Source organism: Culex quinquefasciatus, chromosome 1 (genome assembly GCF_015732765.1).
Source record: "Culex quinquefasciatus strain JHB chromosome 1, VPISU_Cqui_1.0_pri_paternal, whole genome shotgun sequence".
Lineage (NCBI taxonomy): Eukaryota > Metazoa > Arthropoda > Insecta > Diptera > Culicidae > Culex > Culex quinquefasciatus.
The window spans coordinates 45,033,300-45,042,730 of NC_051861.1; positions in this window are offsets into that span (position 1 = coordinate 45,033,300).

A 9,431-nucleotide genomic window follows, 5' to 3' on the forward strand; every position below is an offset into this window, starting at 1 on the left:
CGTAGGACGTTGGTGTCGCTGACTGCTGCTAGGAATACGAAGAACAAAATGTGTAGTTATTAGGCATAGCGTGAAAATATTATTCTAGTGACTTTGGACGAATTAATGGTGGATCTTTTGAACGGTGCCAATTATTTTTTGTGAAAAAAGTTTTTCAGCAATATTGATGTTTATATCTAGAATTCAGACTGATTGTTTGATAAATACTATTCAACAAAATATAGATTTTTAAATTAGTATAATGATACCTATTAAGTATTAGAGAAGAAGAAGAGTTTTAAATAATCCTAGCTTATTTGTTTCGGTGCGTAGCTGATTTTCAATTGATACTATTATTTTAAAATCTATTAAAAAAGAGTAGTTTGAACAATGATTTTAAAATTACTTCTTGCATATGACTCCTGGGCTCTCTTCAGCCTCTCAAGACCTTTTTTTCTCTTGCATAATTCAGGAATCCAATTGTGCCGCAAAATGAGTGGTTTTAATTTTCCTGATGCTGAAAAAATGACTCCAGTATCATATCACAACCATAATCAATTAACACTTTATAGATGACACCGACCAGCAAAATTACTGCGCAGGCTCAACTCGAGAAGGAGCAAAAAGTTTGGGGTCCCCAGAAATACGTGCACTTAGAATTTTTCAAAAATATTATATAGGGCCGAACGGTTTTTTGGTCTCACATCAAAAATCAAACCATCCACTTTCACGACCCTCGGATCTTTTGTGGTATCTTTTGCAAGTTTCTGCTCGTTAGTCTCACAATGCAATTTTTGTTTGCATTAAACAGCGACGAACCGCTCTTATTCTCCATACAAACTTTAGAGAAAAACCATTCGGCCCTGTCTAAATATTTTTGAAAATACCCCAGTTTAGTTTATCCTGTGCAATCTTTTTTGTCAATTTATGTTGGTCAGTATAATCCAGGGGTACCCTAAATTTTTTAAAAGCGGGCCAAATATGAAGCTAACATGAGCTTGCGGGCTAAATGAAAAAAAAAAAAAATGCTAATTGAAACGGTATTTCAAACTTTGAAGCTATAAATGTAGCAGCTGATGTTTTTTTATTTATTCAGGTATTGTTTTAACATTTTCGTCATATGATTATAAAAGAACAAAAATGTTTTTTCTACCAATGGTAAGCTTCCAACCAAAAAGCTTCGACAAACATTGAAATCAGTATAATTATACAATATTTTCGTCAGATTTTTATATACCACGGTCTAGTCAAGATCGAGGAGAACCAGAAGTTAGGCCCTCAGATTCGTAATCCAAATCCCTGAGGTGGAACCTTCCTTCTAAGGCCGATTCAAATATTTTTCAAAGTTTTTGTCCCTTGGCTCTGGGCAAAATAACAAGCCATAGTCTCATCATTTGAATGCAAAAAGTGTTTTAAAATGCATTTTGCACTAGTTCAGTTGTTTTGCAAGAATTAGTTTTCAAAAAAGGTAGGATTTGATGAAAACCAGAAAAATAAGCGAAATAAATTTTTTTGCGATACCTAACTGATTTTAAACGCAGGGGAATGTATGTATATCAACGGATTTCAACGGATTGCACTTTAATTTCCATTGAAATTTTGAAGTTTTTCCCCCCCCCCTTATTTTTCGGGCAAAAGATTTGAAAAAATCACCTCGCGGGCCATACTTGGGTCACCCCTGGTGTAATCAAACAAAATAAATCACAAAAATCCACAGAACTAAAGAAAATCAATTTCAATTCCGGACAAAAACGGCTTCAGTTGGGATTGAATTCCACCCGTTTCCTTCTGGTTGCCTTCATGTCTTGTTTAGGGTTTGAGTAAAATTTTTAAGTAAAATGCCATCCTGCCTCTCAAAAAATGCTTTAGAGCAGGGGTGTCCAACCTTTTGGCCCTGCGAGCCAGATCTGATTTTTCTGAAGCAGTTTCGGGCCGGAATTAATATTTGAAAAAAGTTGAAAAAAGTAAACACATTTTTTCAATTTTCTTTTGATTGGGTTCTTTTAAAGCAAATACATAAAAGAACTAGTGATGCAAATATGATTCACATACCTTGATTTTAAAAATGAAAAACAAAGAAAACATTGAAAAATGTGTTTATTCAACTTATTTTAATTTTTGCTTGTTTAAAATTGTATAGATATTGTTTTTGACGGTTGCAATTAAATACCTTGATATATATATTTTTTATGGAAAAAAACATTCAAATTTCAATAAAAAATAAAAGATTTTTTTAAAAAGCTTAAAAATCAAATTATTTATATATTTCTAGTATATAATATAATATTTTCAAAATATTACATTTTTCAATATTTTAAAAATATTTCCAGCGATCTATTTTCAGTACCGTCAGTGGGGGTGACTATGGGTCAAAAAACGAAACACCTCTCGAAATTTCTTAATAACAAAAACAATTTAAATAACATCGAAAATCTTTCAACGTAGATTTGTTCTTAGATATTTTACTAACATTTTCCCAAAATATGGTCGATTTTGATGAACACTACCTTAAATGCCAATTGTTTGAAAATTGACCCAATCTCACCCCTTAGAGGGGGTGACATTGGGTCAAATGAAACTAAAATGATGCTGAAATACAAAGATATGGTAAAAACAAGTCATCCAACAGCGTTTCTTGTTCGAGGGAATCGTATTGGCACGCTACAATGTTTGAAGTGGAGATTTTCAAACACTTGGGTAGTTTTCGAGCAATTCTAACAAAAATATTAGAAAAATGATTTTTCGAGAGGTCATTTTTGGCCAAAAACGTACCCCAACTTTAGACATCTGCCAAAATAACAGGATATGTTCTAGGAACGAATTTTTTTCAGCGAAGTCATCTTAAGATGTCCCCTACACAACCCTTTTAACAGAATTCAGTTTCATTGAAAAGAATCTGAGAAATGGTAAAATCCGTAAAAAATCACTTTGACCCAATCTCACCCCCCAGACCCAATGTCACCCCCACTGACGGTATTAATAATTTGATTTTTCAGCTTTAAAAAAAACAACTTTATCACTAAAAAATTGTTCTGGAAAAATACATTAGATTTGCTTACTTATTTATTTAAAAAAAAGAAAATAGAAAAAAAACTTCAAATTCAAGTAAACACAGTCAAAACTGAAAGAAATAACAATAAGTCTCTTTTTGCAAATTTTAAGAAAACAATCCAAGTTTTTTCATAAATTTCACAATTTTACGAAATGGATAATTTTGTTTTCCTGCACAATTTTCTCAGTTGAAAAATATCAATATAAAAATAATAAGAATTTAATTCAAACATGAAAAATGTTCTTATAATATGTAAAGATTTGATATCAAGCTTTTTTTTTTAATTCAGACAATAATTTTATTTATTTATTACTTCATGAACAGCCATAAGGGCCGGGCATAGAAATATTTTAAAAAGCCGTTGCGGGCCGGATCCGGCCTGCGGGCCGGACGTTGGGCAGGCCTGCTTTAGAGCAACTCTCTACGAAATCAGATTTCGATCATTCTTATTTTTTGTATTTTTTTTATTTGGCTCAAACTTTGTGGGGGCCTTTCCTATGATCAAAGAAGTTTTTTTTTGTGTCATTGGTTCATCCACAGAAGTCTCCATACAATTTTGGCTGCTGTCCATACAAAAATGGTACGTTAAAATTCAAATAGCTGTAACTTTTGAGTGAATTTTCTAATCAATTACAGATTTTGATTGATTTTGATTTGATTTTTCACAAAAGCTCAATTTCCCAAAATACGTATTTTTTTATTTTCGAGCAATTCTCTACGGAATCGGTCTTATTTCTTCAATTTTAATTTTTGTACTTTTTAATCCGACTGAAACTTTTTTGGTGCCTTCGGTTTGCCCAAAGAAGCCATTTTGCATCATTAGTTTGTCCATATAATTTTCCATACAAATTTGGCAGCTGTCCATACAAAAATGATCTATGAAAATTCAAAAATCTGTATCTTTTGAAGGAATTTTTTGATCGATTTGGTGTCTTGGGCAAAGTTGAAGGTATGGATACGGATTACACTGGAAAAAAATAATACACGGTAAAAAAAATTGGTAATGTTTTTATTTAACTTTCTATCACTAAAACTTGATTTGCAAAAAAACACTATTTTTAATTTTTTTATTTTTTAATATGTTTTAAAAGACATGCCAACTTTTCAGAAATTTCCCGGTTGTGCAAAAAATCATTGACCAAGTTATAAATGTTTTAATCAATACTAATTTTTTCAAAAAATCGAAATTTTGGTCGCAAAAATTTTTTAACTTCATTTTTCGATGTAAAATCCAATTTGCAATCAAAAAGTACTTAACTGAAATTTTGATTAAGTGAACCGTTTTCAAGTTAAATTCATATTTAGGTGACTTTTTAGAAAATAGTCGAAGTTTTTCATTTTTTTTAAATTAGTGCACATGTTTGCTCACTTCACCAAAATTTCGATTTTTTGAAAAAAATAGTATTGATTAAATCATTCATAACTCAGTCAATGATTTTTTGCACAACCTGGAAATTTCTGAAAAGTTGGCATTTTATGTCTTCTAAAACATATCAAAAAATAAAAAAAATAAAAATAGTGTTTTTTTGCAAATCAAGTTTTAGTAATAGAAAGTTAAATAAAAAAATTACCAAATTTTTTTTACCGCGTATTATTTTTTTCCAGTGTAGTTCGTTTCCATACCTTCAACTTTGCCGAAGACATCAAATCGATCAAAAAATTCCTTCAAAAGATACAGATTTTTGAATTTTCATACATCATTTTTGTATGGACAGCTGCCAAATTTGTATGGAAAATTATATGGACAAACTAATGATGCAAAATGGCTTCTTTGGGCAAACCGAAGGCACCAAAAAAGTTTCAGTCGGATTGAAAAATAAAAAAAAACGAAAAAAAATCGGGAGAACTGCTCTTTCGAGATTTTTTGATATGTTTTAGGGGACAAAAACACGCATCGTTTGAGCCAAAGAAAAACATGGTCAAAAAATCTTATGATTTTTGAAAAAATAGTGGTTTTTGTAAAAAATCGAAATTTCATGCAAAAAAATGACGTAATTTTTAAATGTAAAATTGAACTATGAATACAAAGAGACATTCATAGTAATGCATTCTGCTAAAACGCTCAAATCGAAAAAAAACTTTAAAGATTTTTTGATAAAGGGCGCTGTTTTCAAGATATAGCCACCGAAAGTTTGATATTTCGTTAGCTGTGTGCTATCTTGTGACATAGACCATTTTTGTCGAAAATGAGTTAATGATGACGTTTTGCTATACTTAACAAACACTACAAGATGCTTTAACCCAATTTTGGAAACTCGCTTCCGTTTCCCGGATATCGCAATACACACTTGTGACATAGACCAATTTATCATCAAAATGATTGTGCACATGTTGTTGGAAAATGAGGAAAATTCTTCATGTTTTTCTCAAATTTATGTTGATACACATTTTCTAGAGGCAATGCAATCTTTTGTTTTTGAAAATATACTGATAAGGTCGGTTAAACTATTGATTTGAGCCTATTTTAGGTTGTATGGGAATTTTGTGCACACTTGTGACACGTAGTACAAATTTAATTTCAAGGCACACTTGTGACTAGAGGGTGACGATTCTCGAGATTTTCAATTTCCCGGGAATCGAGAGTTGAACTTGGCGATTTCCCGGGAATTCCCGGGACCCAGGAGTATTTTTACTATGCTAACAGTGCCAAAAATTTAAAATAATGAGTCATAAATTTGTACCTTTTCAATGAATTCATTTACAATCAATTCATACTTATTCTATGAAACGTTAATTTTAGCAGCCTCATTATTTTAAGGAACTATATAAAACCATTTTTTTTCTGAATCTGCAAATATGATAAACAACGACTCAAAACAACAAATTAAACTGTTATTTTTGTAATTTTAAGGTCAAAATTAAATTTTCATTGAAGAAATATTTACATTTATCAGGAAACCCGAAAGGCTTTTCCCTTTTAGAAATAATTAGTAAAAAAGTAATTGAAAATACAGCATTTGATTTCTAGATTCAATTTTCAAAACAACCCATGAGTCATGGATTTCCTATGCAGATAGGACCTTTTGAAAATTTAATCTAGATTTCATATCTGGGTTGTAGCTGCTAAATAATTTTGAAGGTAAATTTTGGAGTCCACATTTTTTGGCTCCTCTCAATTTTTGTTATAGGAATTTTTGGCAATTTAAAATTTACACTTTCTGAATAAGAAGATTAGAGAAACATTGGTTTATTCGAACATGAACATCGAACATTAAACATTAGTCTGTCCCATTTTGAGGTCAAGTCGGGGAATTTCAGGTGCTCACTTCTTAAATGATAGATTATGATGTTTGGAACAATGTTTTCTTACACGGAAAAGAGTTCTATCCAAAATTTAACAATTCAAATTAGCTGGCTTCAAATTGGTGAAACAGTGATTTTTTTGGTTGAATCAGCTAAAATTACAGCTAAATTTACCAACCTGGGATTGGTGAAATAGCTAACCCTGATTGCTGATTTGCTTTCCAAAACTGACAGCCCAAATCAAAATGACAGGAGAGATTTTACCAAAAATAATGGTGTTTCAGCACAATTTTGCGTAATTTTACCGACAAATTAGCTGGAACCGGCAGCATGGATTTTTTGACAGGTCATCAGTTCGAGACCAAAACAAAGCATCGTCTTGTATCGTGTTCGATCCTGTTTGAGCCGCTCAGTTCGCGAAGTTTTTTGATGGCTATGTGTGCTGTTTGAGTGCAAGTGCAAGTGCAAAAGGTGATAGAATGTGTTGTGTGAGTGAATAAATCAAAAGCCTGGAAGGTTTTCTGCGGATCGACACCTGAAGGTAAGTTTCAGTAGATAAGGTGAGAAGTTTTTTGTGTTGAGGGAAAGTAGTTAGAAGTTGAGCCTCTCGTTATTGTTTGGATGATGCGTAGGTAAAAACATGTATTTAACATAAAGTGGGAGCATCCCTAAACCACGTGAACACTTTGGCAGGGGAAAGGGAAGGCTGGCGATTGTCCACAGTATACTTTTTTGTATGGACATCTGTCCACCTGGAGGGGCGGCGGGTACAGAATGTCTAGACATAGATTGGCCAATGTTTGACAGCTCCGAACAAATAGGGTACCTAATGCCTTTTAAGCACATACATAAATATTGTTAAATATTGTTAGAAATGAAGTTAAATTAAGTTCAATTAAGTTAAATTAAGTGAAATTAAGTGAAATTAAGTGAAATTAAGTGAAATTAAGTGAAATTAAGTTTAATCAATTTAAGTTTAGTTAAATTAAGTTACATTTGGTAAAATTTAAATAAAAATGTAGAATTTAGTTAAAATCAGTTAAATTGATAAAATTTAGTTATAATTAGTTAAATTTAGTTGAAATTAGTAAAATTTCGTTAAAATTGATTAAATTTAGTTTTATTTGTAAAATAAAGTAAAATTTAGATAAGTTTAAATAAATTTTGTTGAATTAAGATGAATTAAAAAAAAATTGTTAAATTAAGCAAAATTTAGTTAAATTCAGATACATTCAGTTGAAATTAGTTATTTTTTGTGTGATTTAGTTGAATTTGCCAAAATTTGGTTAAATTAAGTTGTGTTAAGTTAAATTTAGTAAAATTTAAAAAAAATTGCAGAATTAAGTAAAATTAAGCAAAATTAAGTAAAATTAAGCAAAATTAAGCAAAATTAAATAAAATTAAGCATGATTAAGTAAATTTATGTAAAATTAAGTAAAACAAAGTTAAATTAAGTAAAATTGAGTTGAAATTATGTTAAATTCAGTTAATATATGTCAAATTAATTTCAATCAAGTTTAAAAAAGTAAAATTAAATTAAATCAGTTAAATTGAGTTTAATTTAGTTGAAAATGGTTATATTTAGAAAAATGTAGTTGAATTTAGGTAAATGTAGTAGAATATTGGTAAATGTAAGTACATTTATTCAAATGTTATTACATTTGGTAGAATTCAGTTGAATTTAATGTAATTTGGTAGAATTTAGTTATATTTAAAGTTATTTGGTAAAACTCAGTTAAATTGAGTTTAATTAAGTTAAGTAAACTTTAATTAAGTTAAAATAAGTTTAATTAAGTTAAATTACGTTAAACTAAGTTAAATTTAGTTAAATTCAATTGAATTAAGTTAAATTAAGTTAAACTAAGTTAAATTGAGTTAAATTAAGTTAAATTAAATTAAATTAAGTTAACTTTAATTAAGCTAAAATAAGTTTGATTAAGTTAAATTAAACTAAGTTAAATTTAGTTTCATTAAGTTAAATTAAGTTAAATTAAATTAAGTTAACTTTAATTAAGCTAAAATAAGTTTGATTAAGTAAATTAAATTAAAATAAATTTAGTTTCATTAAGTTATATTAAGCTAAATTGAGTTAAATTTAGTTAAATTTAGTAAAATTGAGTTAAATTAAGTTAAATTATGTTGAAATAAGTTAAATTTAGTTAAATTAAGCTAAATTAAGTTAAATTAAGTTAAATAAAGTTAAATAAATTCAAATAAAGTTAAATAAAGTTAAATTAAGTTAAATTAAGTTAAATTAAGTTAAATTAAGTTAAATTAAGTTAAATTAAGTTAAATTAAGTTAAATTAAGCTAAATTAAGTTAAATTAAGTTAAATTAAGTTAAATTAAGTTAAATTAAGTTAAATTAAATTAAATTAAGTTAAGTTAAATCAAGTTAAGTTAAATTATGTTAAAATATGTAAAATTAAGTTAAATTTAGTTAAATTAAGTTAAATTTAGTTAAATTAAGGTTAATTAAGTTGGATAAAGTAAAGTTATTTTGTTCAAGTGAAAGTAATTTGATGTAATATTTAAACTTTGTTAAATGCAAAACATAGTTTAAATTTAACATGAATTTACTATAATTTAACCAAAATAACTTTTTGTAAGTTTTTTTTTTTGTATTTTTGTATTTTTGTATTTTTGTATTTTTGTATTTTTGTATTTTTGTATTTTTGTATTTTTGTATTTTTGTATTTTTGTATTTTTGTATTTTTGTATTTTTGTATTTTTGTATTTTTGTATTTTTGTATTTTTGTATTTTTGTATTTTTGTATTTTTGTATTTTTGTATTTTTGTATTTTTGTATTTTTGTATTTTTGTATTTTGTATTTTTGTATTTTTGTATTTTTGTATTTTGTATTTTTGTATTTTTGTATTTTTGTATTTTTGTATTTTTGTATTTTTGTATTTTTGTATTTTTGTATTTTTGTATTTTTGTATTTTTGTATTTTTGTATTTTTGTATTTTTGTATTTTTGTATTTTTGTATTTTTGTATTTTTGTATTTTTGTATTTTTGTATTTTTTTATTTTTGTAAACATCCATAAAACTTGCTGGACTACCAAAAAAACGTACCAAGAATAGCGGAAAATCATGCTACACCAGCAAAAGTCTTTTTGAAAATAAAAAACAACTTTACAGGCAGCAAGGGATTTT